Source organism: Bombina bombina, chromosome 3 (assembly GCF_027579735.1).
Source record: "Bombina bombina isolate aBomBom1 chromosome 3, aBomBom1.pri, whole genome shotgun sequence".
Taxonomy (NCBI): Eukaryota; Metazoa; Chordata; class Amphibia; order Anura; family Bombinatoridae; genus Bombina; species Bombina bombina.
Window position 1 is genome coordinate 192,154,542 of NC_069501.1, and position 15,399 is coordinate 192,169,940.

Below are 15,399 nucleotides of genomic sequence, written 5' to 3' on the forward strand. Positions count from 1 at the left end.
TTATTGACTGTTTTAAACTAACCTGTTTTACATTTTAGAACAATTGAGTATCATTTTTAAATCCTTTTTTGTTGTTGTTTTATTTAAATTTGAATAGAAGGCAGCTTAGAAAAATAGGTTTACTTTAGAAGCACATGTTGGTAAGACAAGAGTGTTGCTTTATAACTTGTTAGAATCCTGTGTTGGCTTTTTTGTCTTTTCCTACCCATAGTCCCTGATCACATGTGCACATTGTACTTTACTGTCACATCATCACATTATATGTTCGTGCATCTGGTAAAATTGGTTGTTGACTGAACTTTGTTGTTGTGTAGAGGCCTTAATGGGCCATTGCTAGTAGTCCTTAAAGGTACATTGAAGTCAAAATCTTACCTATGCATCAGAAATTATTCACAACAATACAAAATATATGCATTGCAAAATAAATGTTTTTTTAAAAAACTGCCATTTCTCCAACATAGGTGTGTCCGGTCCACGGCGTCATCCTTACTTGTGGGATATTCTCTTCCCCAACAGGAAATGGCAAAGAGCCCAGCAAAGCTGGTCACATGATCCCTCCTAGGCTCCGCCTACCCCAGTCATTCTCTTTGCCGTTGTACAGGCAACATCTCCACGGAGATGGCTTAGAGTTTTTTAGTGTTTAACTGTAGTTTTTATTATTCAATCAAGAGTTTGTTATTTTAAAATAGTGCTGGTATGTACTATTTACTCTGAAACAGAAAAGAGATGAAGATTTCTGTTTGTATGAGGAAAATGATTTTAGCAACCGTTACTAAAATCCATGGCTGTTCCACACAGGACTGTTGAGAGGAATTAACTTCAGTTGGGGGAACAGTGAGCAGTCTTTTGCTGCTTGAGGTATGACACATTCTAACAAGACGATGTAATGCTGGAAGCTGTCATTTTCCCTATGGGATCCGGTAAGCCATTTTTATTCAGACAGTAAATAAGGGCTTCACAAGGGTTTATTAAGACTGTAGACATTTTCTGGGCTAAATCGATCATATTTACACATATTTAGCCTTGAGGAATCATTTAATCTGGGTATTTTTTGTAAAATAATATCGGCAGGCACTGTTTTAGACACTTTATTCTATAGGGGCTTTCCCTAATCATAGTCAGAGCCTCATTTTCGCGCCGGTATGGCGCACTTGTTTTTGAGAACAGCATGGCATGCAGCTGCATGTGTGTGGAGCTCTGATACATAGAAAAGTCTTTCTGAAGGCATCATTTGGTATCGTATTCCCCTTTGGGCTTGGTTGGGTCTCAGCAAAGCAGATTCCAGGGACTGTAAAGGGGTTAAATATAAAAACGGCTCCGGTTCCGTTATTTTAAGGGTTAAAGCTTCCAAATTTGGTGTGCAATACTTTTAAGGCTTTAAGACACTGTGGTGAAATTTTGGTGAATTTTGAACAATTCCTTCATACTTTTTCGCAATTGCAGTAATAAAGTGTGTTCAGTTTAAAATTTAAAGTGACAGTAACGGTTTTATTTTAAAACGTTTTTTGTGCTTTGTTATCAAGTTTATGCCTGTTTAACATGTCTGAACTACCAGATAGATTGTGTTCTGACTGTGGGGAAGCCAAGGTTCCTTCTCATTTAAATAGATGTGATTTATGTCATAAAAAATTTAGTAAAAATGATGCCCAAGATGATTCCTCAAGTGAGGGGAGTAAGCATGGTACTGCATCATCCCCTCCTTCGTCTACACCAGTCTTGCCCATACAGGAGGCCCCTAGTACATCTAGCGCGCCAATACTCCTTACTATGCAACAATTAACGGCTGTAATGGATAATTCTATCAAAAACATTTTAGCCAATATGCCCACTTATCAGCGAAAGCGCGACTGCTCTGTTTTAGAAATACTGAAGAGCATGAGGACGCTGATGATATTGTTTCTGAAGGGCCCCTACACCAGTCTGAGGGGGCCAGGGAGGTTTTGTCTGAGGGAGAAATTTCAGATTCAGGAAAAATTTCTCAACAAGCTGAACCTGATGTGATTACTTTTAAATTTAAGTTGGAACATCTCCGCGCTCTACTTAAGGAGGTGTTATCCAATTTGGATGATTGTGATTATCTGGTCATTCCAGAAACACTATGTAAAATGGACAAGTTCCTAGAGGCCCCGGGGCCCCCCGAAGCTTTTCCTATATCCAAGCGGGTGGCGTACATTGTTAATAAAGAATGGGACAGGCCCGGTATACCTTTCGTACCTCCCCCCATATTTAAAAAGTTGTTTCCTATAGTCGACCCCAGAAAGGACTTATGGCAGACAGTCCCCAAGGTCGAGGGGGCGGTTTCTACTCTAAACAAGCGCGCCACTATACCCATAGAAGATAGTTGTGCTTTTCAAGATCCTATGGATAAAAAATTAGAAGGTTTGCTAAAAAAGATGTTTGTTCAGCAAGGTTACCTTCTACAACCAATTGCATGCATTGTCCCTGTCACTACAGCCGCGTGTTTCTGGTTCGATGAGCTAGAAAAGGCGATTATTAGTAATTCTTCTTCTTATGAGGAGATTATGGACAGAATTCGTGCTCTTAAATTGGCTAATTCTTTCACCCTAGACGCCACCTTGCAATTGGCTAGGTTAGCGGCGAAAAATTCTGGGTTTGCTATTGTGGCGCGCAGAGCGCTTTGGTTAAAATCTTGGTCAGCGGAGGAACAAAGGAAAGCCTTCCAAGAACAAATTGCTTGACATTCCTTTCAAGGGGAAAACACTGTTTGGCCCTGACTTGAAAGAGATTATCTCTGATATCACTGGGGGCAAGGGCCACGCCCTTCCTCAGGATAGGTTTTTCAAGGCCAAAAATAAACCTAATTTTCGTCCCTTTCGCAGAAACGGACCAGCCCCAAGTGCTACGTCCTCTAAGCAGGAGGGTAATACTTCTCAAGCCAATCCAGCCTGGAGACCTATGCAAGGCTGGAACAAAGGAAAGCAGGCCAAGAAACCTGCCACTGCTCCCAAGACAGCATGAGATGCGGGCCCCCGATCCGGGACCGGATTTGGTGGGGGGCAGACTCTCTCTCTTCACTCAGGCTTGGGCAAGAGATGTTCTGGATCCTTGGGCGCTAGAAATAGTCTCCCAAGGTTATCTTCTGGAAGTGATTCATCCTGTTCCATTAAGAGAACGAGGGATGGGGTTCTACTCCAATCTGTTCGTAGTTCCCAAAAAAGTGGGAACGTTCAGACCAATCTTAGATCTCAAGATCCTAAACAAGTTTCTCAAGGTTCCATCGTCCAAAATGGAAACCAATCGAACAATCCTTCCATCCAGGAAGGTCAATTCTTGACCACGGTGGATTTAAAGGATGCGTATCTACATATTCCTGTCCACAAGGAACATCATCGGTTCCTAAGGTTCGCATTCCTGGACAAGCATTACCAGTTCGTGGCGCTTCCTTTCGGATTAGCCACTGCTCCAAGGATTTTCTCAAAGGTACTAGGGTCCCTGCTGGCGGTGCTAAGACCAAGGGGCATTGCTGTAGTACCTTACTTGGACGACATTCTGATTCAAGCGTCGTCCCTTCCTCAAGCAAAGGCTCACACGGACATAGTCCTGGCCTTTCTCAGATCTCACGGATGGAAAGTGAACGTGGAAAAGAGTTCTCTATCTCCGTCGACAAGAGTTCCCTTCTTGGGAACAATAATAGACTCCTTAGAAATGAGGATTTTTCTGACAGAGACCAGAAAAACAAAACTTCTAAACTCTTGTCGGATACTTCATTCCGTTCCTCTTCCTTCCATAGCGCAGTGCATGGAAGTGATAGGTTTGATGGTAGCGGCAATGGACATAGTTCCTTTTGCGCGCATTCATCTAAGACCATTACAACTGTGTATGCTCAGTCAGTGGAATGGGGACTATACAGACTTGTCTCCGAAGATACAAGTAAATCAGAGGACCAGAGACTCACTCCGTTGGTGGCTGTCCCTGGACAACCTGTCACAAGGGGTGACCTCCCGCAGACCAGAGTGGGTCATTGTCACGACCGACGCCAGTCTGATGGGCTGGGGCGCGGTCTGGGGATCCCTGAAAGCTCAGGGTCTTTGGTCTCGGGAAGAATCTCTTCTACCGATAAATATCTGGAACTGAGAGCGATATTCAATGCTCTCAAGGCTTGGCCTCAGCTAGCGAGGGCCAAGTTCATACGGTTTCAATCAGACAACATGACAACTGTTGCGTACATCAACCATCAGGGGGGAACAAGGAGTTCCCTAGCGATGGAAGAAGTGACCAAAATCATTCTATGGGCGGAGTCTCACTCCTGCCACCTGTCTGCTATCCACATCCCAGGAGTGGAAAATTGGGAAGCGGATTTTCTGAGTCGTCAGACATTGCATCCGGGGGAGTGGGAACTCCATCCGGAAATCTTTGCCCAAGTCACTCAACTGTGGGGCATTCCAGACATGGATCTGATGGCCTCTCGTCAGAACTTCAAAGTTCCTTGCTACGGGTCCAGATCCAGGGATCCCAAGGCGGCTCTAGTGGATGCACTAGTAGCACCTTGGACCTTCAAACTAGCTTATGTGTTCCCGCCGTTTCCTCTCATCCCCAGGCTGGTAGCCAGGATCAATCAGGAGAGGGCGTCGGTGATCTTGATAGCTCCTGCGTGGCCACGCAGGACTTGGTATGCAGATCTGGTGAATATGTCATCGGCTCCACCATGGAAGCTACCTTTGAGACGAGACCTTCTTGTTCAGGGTCCGTTCGAACATCCGAATCTGGTCTCACTCCAGCTGACTGCTTGGAGATTGAACGCTTGATCTTATCGAAGCGAGGGTTCTCAGATTCTGTTATCGACACTCTTGTTCAGGCCAGAAAGCCTGTAACTAGAAAGATTTACCACAAAATTTGGAAAAAATATATCTGTTGGTGTGAATCTAAAGGATTCCCTTGGGACAAGGTTAAGATTCCTAAGATTCTATCCTTCCTTCAAGAAGGATTGGAAAAAGGATTATCTGCAAGTTCCCTGAAGGGACAGATTTCTGCCTTGTCTGTGTTACTTCACAAAAAGCTGGCAGCTGTGCCAGATGTTCAAGTCTTTGTTCAGGCTCTGGTCAGAATCAAGCCTGTTTACAAACCTTTGACTCCTCCTTGGAGTCTCAACTTAGTTCTTTCAGTTCTTCAGGGGGTTCCGTTTGAACCCTTACATTCCGTTGATATTAAGTTATTATCTTGGAAAGTTTTGTTTTTGGTTGCAATTTCTTCTGCTCGAAGAGTTTCAGAATTATCTGCTCTGCAGTGTTCTCCTCCTTATCTGGTGTTCCATGCAGATAAGGTGGTTTTACGTACTAAACCTGGTTTTCTTCCAAAAGTTGTTTCTACCAAAAACATTAACCAGGAGATTATCGTACCTTCTCTGTGTCCGAAACCAGTTTCGAAGAAGGAACGTTTGTTGCACAATTTGGATGTTGTTCGCGCTCTAAAATTCTATTTAGATGCTACAAAGGATTTTAGACAAACATCTTCCTTGTTTGTTGTTTATTCCGGTAAAAGGAGAGGTCAAAAAGCAACTTCTACCTCTCTCTCTTTTTGGATTAAAAGCATCATCAGATTGGCTTACGAGACTGCCGGACGGCAGCCTCCCGAAAGAATCACAGCTCATTCCACTAGGGCTGTGGCTTCCACATGGGCCTTCAAGAACGAGGCTTCTGTTGATCAGATATGTAGGGCAGCGACTTGGTCTTCACTGCACACTTTTACCAAATTTTACAAGTTTGATACTTTTGCTTCTTCTGAGGCTATTTTTGGGAGAAAGGTTTTGCAAGCCGTGGTGCCTTCCATTTAGGTGACCTGATTTGCTCCCTCCCTTCATCCGTGTCCTAAAGCTTTGGTATTGGTTCCCACAAGTAAGGATGACGCCGTGGACCGGACACACCAATGTTGGAGAAAACAGAATTTATGTTTACCTGATAAATTACTTTCTCCAACGGTGTGTCCGGTCCACGGCCCGCCCTGGTTTTTTAATCAGGTCTGATAATTTATTTTCTTTAACTACAGTCACCACGGTATCATATGGTTTCTCCTATGCAAATATTCCTCCTTAACGTCGGTCGAATGACTGGGGTAGGCGGAGCCTAGGAGGGATCATGTGACCAGCTTTGCTGGGCTCTTTGCCATTTCCTGTTGGGGAAGAGAATATCCCACAAGTAAGGATGACGCCGTGGACCGGACACACCGTTGGAGAAAGTAATTTATCAGGTAAACATAAATTCTGTTTTTGTTAGTAAAATATGCATTATTTTGAAGGTCCAGAACACACTACAAAGTCTGTTGATTGTTATTTATCTTGCTTCCTTATCTGTGGCCAACTAGAGGCAGCTATAAATGAGCTCCTACATATATCTACCAATCACTGTACAGGATGTAGGAAGGTCAGGGTTCGGCATCCCATGGAATCAACTATAGGGGGAGTGGAAAATGAGAGAAATATAAAGAGAAAGCAAGCAAAATAAAGTGATTTGCAAAAATATAAAATTATGCATAATTAAACATTTTATGGGAAATTAAGTTATGAGTTTCTTGTGTTTTTTACCACCAGTAAGCTTGCTTTACCTTATGCATCGAATCTCAAACATTTCTTCCCTCAGATATAAGGACATACACTCAACATATAGACAGCACTCCAAGTGGTACTTGCCTTACTAACGTTTCTAAAATACCATTGTTTCAGATAATTAGACTTCTGCCATTTTAAAATCTGTTGTTTTTGTAATTTGGTCTTCCAATTCTCAGCCATAAACATTAGCACATTCATAACATTAGTAATCTGCTACTCGCTTGCCTGTAAAAATTATTAAAGGTATCAGGGACATAAATACTTGTACAAATGGACCATGTATTGTGTGTGTGTGTGTGTATATATATATATATATATATATATATATATATATATATATATATATATAAAGTGTAATGGCATTTAATGATTAGGTATAATGTGTTGTGTAGTGGAAGAAATAGAATTTATTTTGTATTAAGTGGACACTTGAAATGTTAATTATGTGCATTTTGGAAAAAAACAATAAAAAAAAACCCTATTCTTTGGATTGTTCTTTATTTTCTAACATTCCCGTTAATTCTCACTGTGCAAAATTCTACACAATGTTTTCATGATTAGTGATGGAACTCATTTTAAAGGACCACTAAAACTCAGCATTTCAACAATACTTAAAGGGACAGTGTAGTCCAAAATGAACTTTTATAATTCAGATAGGGCATGCCATTTTACATAATTTTCCAATTTGCTTTTATCACCAATTTTGCTTTGTTCTCTTGGTATTCTTATTTGAAAGCTAACCCTAGGAGGTTCATATGCTAATTTCTAAACCCTTGAAGGCCACCTCTTCTCTCACTGCATTTTGATGTTTTTTCACCACTAGAGGGTGTTAGTTCATGTGTGTCATATAGTTAACACTGTGCTCACGCACGTGGCGTTCCTGGGAGCCAGCACCGATTGGCTAAAATGCAAGTCTGTCAAAAGAACTGAAATAAGGGGGCAGTTTGCAGAGGCTTAGATAATAATAGAATAATCTTACAGGTGTTGGTTATGCAAAACTAGGGAATGGGTAATAAAGGGATTATCTATATTTTAAAACAATAAAAATTCTGGTGTAGACTGTCCCTTTAATTATTGTAAGTGAAATATTATTTTTATATATATATATATATATATATATATATATATATATATATATATATATATATATATATATATATATAAACTCCTTTCAACAGCTTACAGCCACCAATGCCAACTGCCTGGGTGCAGAAATAGCTGCCAATATTCACTCAAAAAAATGCACTCACAGGACTTCTTAACAGGAACAACAGTGATAAGGTTTTAATGAAACGTTTTCGGGTATAAGCTACCCTTTTCGGGTAGCTTATACCCGAAAACGTTTCATTAAAACCTTATCACTGTTGTTCCTGTTAAGATGTCCTGTGAGTGCATTTTTTTAGTGAAAAAAAATAAATATATATATATATATATATTATGAAGAGGTAAAAAGCGCTAGGCACTGAGTAGGCGGTCCTAAGATAAAAAATTATACAATTATGGTTAATATCTGCTAGCAGCTGAACCTGTAAGTAAATAGTGTGACACCCCTCCGTGTCCCGCTAAGTACTGGAAAGTTATTAAAAAAGAGATAGTATTGGAGCAGCGCTGAGTGATACAAACCCACTAATAATCATAAAAAAAAAAATAATTACATATGTTAATAGCACACTATACTAATGTGTTAAACTTTATAAATAGAACAGTTGCATGGTAGTGCAAGTAGGTCTTATTACAAGTGTTGAGTATTTCATACAGACGGTGAAAAACAAAGCTATAATGGTATAGAGACGCCCTATTAGAGTGTCAGGACAATACCTTCCCACCCTCTAAAAGGCAATTGCAGAAAACAGTGTTCTGATACAAAATAAGGGTATTTATTCCCTCTAAATCAAAGTCCAAAACGTTACAAATTGTAATAATTTGTCCACAGTACAAAAGTGAGTTAAATTAAAACATCCAGTGAAGAGTGTTGTAGAGAGAAACATAAATCCCCGTCGGGGTTCCTACTTACATTCTTCAACCTCAATCTAATGAGGTAAGAGCTGCACCAAAAGGAGAAACCCTGTACTGGGGTGTCCGATCAGCTCCACCTAGTTAATCCAGAGGTTGATTGGATCTTCCGGTCTTTACTTGCTTCGGTTCAATTGGGGAATGGTAGACTCCTCCTCCACTTGTGTCACTGGATCATGAAATGTAATAATGAAAAAAGGGAGAGATAGTGTGATACCATAAAGTTTATTGCCCCTTGTACAAAAACCCTCCAAACACAAGCTGCTTACAATGTATACCCTCAATACATATGAGGTAATGTGTAGCAATAAAATCCAGTCCAGCTGGTGACTGCGAAAATCCCTTTGCGCCGTAATAACAGTTCACTTAGGAATCGAATATAATAAGCCGTTCTGTAAAAGGATCCTTACGCGTTTCGAAGGCTCACGACCCACAGGTCCCTTCTTCGTCAGAGGAAAACTTTTACAGAACGCCATGGTTGTCGGCTTAAAAAGCGAGGCGGCGGCACGCCCCCCTATTTCAAAACAAGAAGACGGTCACATGGGGGCACAACGTATCCGTAAACTTCCATAATCATATGGTAGCTTTCATATATTACCAGCGTATTGAAAGTTGATCCGTGCACGCCCTCATGCACCCTCTTATTTATTACAGATGTTACTACTGTTACAATGGCTAAGAGATGTTGCGGGTTAAATTTAACCCCATTTATACATATATGTCATATTTAAACATTAAAAAAGTTGCACATAAAAAAGTTACACATAAAATTGGTACGTTGGTCTACTTTTACAACTCCCCATACGAGCAGATTGAATCCCATACGTTTAAAAACACAACACACTGTAGAAGGCTATATTCACCTCCACAGTATATCATACTTGAATGCATGCTAACATCAAATCCTTAAATGAATGACAATATCTTATGTAATTTCTTTTGTTCAAATTGATGAATTTGACAGCACAATATTTTGCATCAAAAACCTAACATAAAAAACATGGAAGAAACACTCCCCCGCCATCTATATAAATGTATATTTTTACATTACTGAAATGTACTAACCATTGGGAAATGAGTATAATTCCCCAGTTTAATTCCCAGCACAAAATCTCATACAAGTAATTTGCTATAATTGATGGATTACAAACATAATCTTATACTTAGACATAAATTTCTTATATATATGTATCAGAGTGATTTGAAAGTCTCATTTGCGTCTAAATCAAGGGTTTAATACCGGGAACCTCAAAAGCTCCTTTAAACACCGGAGTGGTTTCTAACCTTAAAGGTATACTTCTTACTTATGAAAACTGAAAACTAGCTTTAAGATAAAAGCTAGATTTCTATTGTCATTCTCTTTATTTTTGTTAGTGTAAACCTCATATCGTAGTGGTTATATGTATATACATAATGTTAAAATAGCATAACTATTCTAAAAACACCCTAATTTAATATATACAGCCTAATAATTGGGTTCAATGCGCACTCTGTGATTGGATAATAATACATAAACCTTTTAGAACGTGATAAAATCCTATTCTGATCTTAATCTATATCTTTTAGACACTAATAATCTGTATAATATTTATATAAAGCCCTCCTGGAACAATGCCCTCTATATTCTGATGTATCATACTGGTGAACCAAGACCATAGATAAGCGAACAAGTTGATCATAGACAGAATTATTTAACTGTACAAGTGTTGTCCTTTCCAGTTAAGTTATTAATAGATCTCCTGAGCAGAAATTTTGTGGACAAATACATATATAAAAATCCAAAAATAAAATTTAGAAATTTAATGTAAAAATAGTTCAATAGTTAAAAAATCTGAGGATTAGAGTAGAAATGCTGCCAGGTCAATGTCTTTATTTAATCCGGACGGGGTGAGGGAATGCATAGTGTTTATCCAGAAAGATTCCCTCTTCCTTTAATTGTAATTCCCTGTTTCCTCCCCTTTTATTTCTAGGGATGAATTCAATAATAGTGCCTTTTAGACAGGCCGGATTACTGTCATGAAAATCTCTATAGTGTAGTGAGAGGTTATGGGTTTTTTCTCCATTCTCAATATTCGTGATATGTTCAGCTAATCTTTTCTTAAAGGGTCTGGTAGTGCGCCCTATATATACTGAAGTCCACATCCGCATTGTAAAAGGTAAACCACATAATCAGTTTTGCCGTTGCACATAGTATTTAATTTCATAATAATTTATTTTGCTTCCTTTTGCTGTGAAATACATCTGAACATTGTACTTGTTCCATTTTCTCCCAGGGAGGCTTGGGTTAATACTTTTAGCTAATTTTATCTGTGAGGTTTTGTTCACCCTGCTTTCTCACATTCTCTGTACTCATTTGCTTAGTTTTTGCATCAACACTCATGATGGGAAAAATATTCTTTGCAATAGCAGTGTGCAAACAAGGATAATTTAGGTGTTAATATTATTATGTATACATCTATATCCTATATAATAAAAGGCCAGGTCATTTGTCAGATGCAGTCATGCGCAGTAGAGACTGCGCAAGGACAAACATACCTGGTCGTTAGGATCAGACAGCAGAGAGGGTGGGCTGAAGCTGTTGTGGTGGGGGGCGTGGTCGATTGGAGAGCTGTGATGGGGTGTGGCCGGACGGGAGCAGTATTATGGGGGCGTGGCATGGGGAAAGGGAGAGCAAAAGAGAGGGGGTAGAGAGAAAGCAAAAGGGAAAGGGCAAAAGAGAGGGGGGATAGAGCAAAAGAGAGAGGGGGATAGAGCAAAAGAGAGGGGGGAGAGAGCAGGGGAGAGAAAGAGATCAAAAGGTGGGGGAGAGAGAAAGCAAAAGGTAGGGGGGGGGGGAGAGCAAAAGAGAGGGGGGGGAAGAAAGGGGGGAGAGAGAAAGAGAGCAAAAGGTAGTGGGGAGAGAGAGAGAGAGCAAAATGTATGGGGGGAGAGAGAGGGGGGAGAAAAAGAGATGGGAGAGAGAAAGAGAGCAAAAGGTAGTGGGGAGAGAGAGAGCAAAAGGTAGTGGGGAGAGAGAGAGCAAAAGGTAGTGGGGAGAGAGAGAGCAAAAGGTAGTGGGGAGAGAGAGAGCAAAAGGTAGTGGGGAGAGAGAGAGCAAAAGGTAGTGGGTAGAGAGAGAGCAAGAGGTAGTGGGTAGAGAGAGAGCAAAAGGTAGTGGGGAGAGAGAGAGAGAGCAAAAGGTAGTGGGGAGAGAGAGAGCAAAATGTACGGGGGGGAGAGAGAGAGCAAAATGTAGGTGGGGGGAGATAGCAAAAGAGAGGGAGGGGAGAGCAAAAGAGAGGGGGGAGAGAGAGCAAAAGAAAGGGGACGAGAGAGCAAAAGAGAGGGGGGGAGAGGGAGCAAAAGAGAGGGGGGGAGAGAGAGCAAAAGAAAGGGGACGAGAGCGCAAAAGAGAGGGGGGAGAGAGAGAGCAAAAGAGAGGGGGGAGAGAGAGAGAGAGCAAAAGAGGGGGGGGGGAGAGCAAAAGAGGGGGGGGGAGAGCAAAAGAGAGGGGGGAGAGCAAAAGAGTTGGGGGAGAGAGAGAGTAAAAGAGAGGGGGGGAGAGAGAGAGTAAAAGAGAGGGGGAGAGAGAGAGAGAGCAAAAGAGAGGGGGACAGGGAGCAAAAGAGGGGGGAGAGAGTAAAAGAGAGGGAGGGAGAGAGAGAGCAAAAGAGAGGGGGGAGAGAGAGCAAAAGAGAGGTAGAGAGACAGCAAAAGAGAGGGGTAGAGAGACAGCAAAAGAGAGGGGTAGAGAGACAGCAAAAGAGAGGGGTAGAGAGACAGCAAAAGAGAGGGGTAGAGAGAGAGCAAAAGAGAGGGGGAGAGAGAGAGCAAAAGAGAGGGGGGGAGAGAGAGCAAAAGAGAGGGGGAGAGAGAGAGCAAAAGAGAGGGGGAGAGAGAGAGCAAAAGAGAGGGGGAGAGAGAGAGCAAAAGAGAGGGGGAGAGAGAGAGCAAAAGAGAGGGGGAGAGAGAGAGCAAAAGAGAGGGGGAGAGAGAGAGCAAAAGAGAGGGGGAGAGAGAGAGCAAAAGAGAGGGGGAGAGAGAGAGCAAAAGAGAGGGGGAGAGAGAGAGAGCAAAAGAGAGGGGGAGAGAGAGAGAGCAAAAGAGAGGGGGAGAGAGAGAGCAAAGAGAGAGAGCAAAAGAGAGGGGGAGAGAGAGAGCAAAAGAGGGGTGGAGAGAGAGAGCAAAAGAGGGGTGGAGAGAGAGAGCAAAAGAGGGGTGGAGAGAGAGAGCAAAAGAGAGGGGTGTAGAGAGAGCAAAAGAGAGGGGGGAGAGAGAGCAAAAGAGAGGGGGGGGAGAGAGCAAAAGAGAGGGGGGGGGGCGAGAGAGCAAAAGAGAGGGGGGGAGAGAGCAAAAGAGAGGGGGGGAGAGAGAGCAAAAGAGAGGGGGGGAGAGAGAGCAAAAGGGAGGGGGGAGAGAGCAAAAGGGAGGGGGGAGAGGGAGCAAAAGGGAGGGGGGAGAGGGAGCAAAAGAGAGGGGAGAGAGAGCAAAAGAGAGGGGGGAGAGAGAGAGAGCAAAAGAGGGGGGGGAGAGCAAAAGAGGGGGGGAGAGAGAGCAAAAGAGGGGGGGGGGAGAGCAAAAGAGAGGGGGGAGAGCAAAATAGTTGGGGGAGAGAGAGAGTAAAAGAGAGGGGGGGAGAGAGAGAGTAAAAGAGAGGGGGAGAGAGAGAGAGCAAAAGAGAGGGGGACAGGGAGCAAAAGAGGGGGGAGAGAGTAAAAGAGAGGGGGGGAGAGAGACAGCAAAAGAGAGGGGTAGAGAGACAGCAAAAGAGAGGGGTAGAGAGACAGCAAAAGAGAGGGGTAGAGAGACAGCAAAAGAGAGGGGTAGAAAGACAGCAAAAGAGAGGGGTAGAGAGACAGCAAAAGAGGGGGAGAGAGAGAGCAAAAGAGAGGGGGAGAGAGCAAAAGAGAGGGGGAGAGAGCAAAAGAGAGGGGGAGAGAGAGAGCAAAAGAGAGGGGGAGAGAGAGAGAGAGCAAAAGAGAGGGGGAGAGAGAGAGAGCAAAAGAGAGGGGGAGAGAGAGAGAGCAAAAGAGAGGGGGAGAGAGAGAGCAAAAGAGAGGGGGGGAGAGAGAGCAAAAGAGGGGTGGAGAGAGAGAGCAAAAGAGGGGTGGAGAGAGAGAGCAAAAGAGGGGTGGAGAGAGAGAGCAAAAGAGAGGGGTGTAGAGAGAGCAAAAGAGAGGGGGGAGAGAGAGCAAAAGAGAGGGGGGGGAGAGAGCAAAAGAGAGGGGGGGGGGCGAGAGAGCAAAAGAGAGGGGGGGAGAGAGCAAAAGAGAGGGGGGGAGAGAGAGCAAAAGAGAGGGGGGGAGAGAGAGCAAAAGGGAGGGGGGAGAGAGCAAAAGGGAGGGGGGAGAGGGAGCAAAAGGGAGGGGGGAGAGGGAGCAAAAGAGAGGGGAGAGAGAGCAAAAGAGAGGGGGGAGAGAGAGAGAGCAAAAGAGGGGGGGGAGAGCAAAAGAGGGGGGGAGAGAGAGCAAAAGAGGGGGGGGGGAGAGCAAAAGAGAGGGGGGAGAGCAAAATAGTTGGGGGAGAGAGAGAGTAAAAGAGAGGGGGGGAGAGAGAGAGTAAAAGAGAGGGGGAGAGAGAGAGAGCAAAAGAGAGGGGGACAGGGAGCAAAAGAGGGGGGAGAGAGTAAAAGAGAGGGGGGGAGAGAGACAGCAAAAGAGAGGGGTAGAGAGACAGCAAAAGAGAGGGGTAGAGAGACAGCAAAAGAGAGGGGTAGAGAGACAGCAAAAGAGAGGGGTAGAAAGACAGCAAAAGAGAGGGGTAGAGAGACAGCAAAAGAGGGGGAGAGAGAGAGCAAAAGAGAGGGGGAGAGAGCAAAAGAGAGGGGGAGAGAGCAAAAGAGAGGGGGAGAGAGAGAGCAAAAGAGAGGGGGAGAGAGAGAGAGAGCAAAAGAGAGGGGGAGAGAGAGAGAGCAAAAGAGAGGGGGAGAGAGAGAGAGCAAAAGAGAGGGGGAGAGAGAGAGCAAAAGAGAGGGGGAGCAAAAGAGAGGGGGAGAGAGAGCAAAAGAGGGGTGGAGAGAGAGAGCAAAAGAGGGGTGGAGAGAGAGAGCAAAAGAGGGGTGGAGAGAGAGAGCAAAAGAGAGGGGTGTAGAGAGAGAGCAAAAGAGAGGGGGTGGAGAGAGAGCAAAAGAGAGGGGGGGGAGAGAGCAAAAGAGAGGGGGGGGCAAAAGCGAGGGGGGGGCGAGAGAGCAAAAGAGAGGGGGGGGAGAGAGCAAAAGAGAGGGGGGGAGAGAGAGCAAAAGAGAGCGGGGGAGAGAGCAAAAGGGAGGGGGGAGAGAGCAAAAGGGAGGGGGGAGAGGGAGCAAAAGGGAGGGGGAGAGAGAGCAAAAGAGAGGGGGAGAGAGAGAGCAAAAGAGGGGGAGAGAGAGAGGGGGAGAGAGAGAGCAAAAGAGGGGGAGAGAGCAAAAGAGGGGGAGAGAGCAAAAGAGGGGGAGAGAGCAAAAGAGAGGGGGAGAGAGAGAGCAAAAGAGAGGGGGAGAGAGAGAGCAAAAGAGAGGGGGAGAGAGAGAGCAAAAGAGAGGGGGAGAGAGAGCAAAAGAGAGGGGGAGAGAGAGAGCAAAAGAGGGGGGGAGAGAGAGCAAAAGAGGGGGAGAGAGCAAAAGAGAGGGGGAGAGAGAGAGCAAAAGAGAGGGGGAGAGAGAGAGCAAAAGAGAGGGGGGAGAGAGAGCAAAAGAGAGGGGGGGAGAGAGTGCAAAAGGGGGGATAGAAAGAGCAAAAGAGAAAGGGGGAGAGAGAGCAAAAGGGGGGATAGAAAGAGCAAAAGAGAGAGGGGGAGAAAGGGGGAGAGGGAGCGCAAAAGAGGAGGGGGAGAGGGAGCGCAAAAGAGGAGGGGGAGAGGGAGCGCAA

General features: G+C 44.0%; 1 protein-coding gene across 2 annotated transcripts in view; it reads left to right on the top strand.

Annotated features, from left to right (window-relative positions):
• Window positions 1-15,399, top strand: part of TBC1D23 (TBC1 domain family member 23) — a 203,832-nt gene that overhangs the window by 48,513 nt on the left and 139,920 nt on the right. The gene's annotated exons all lie outside the window — the stretch shown is intronic.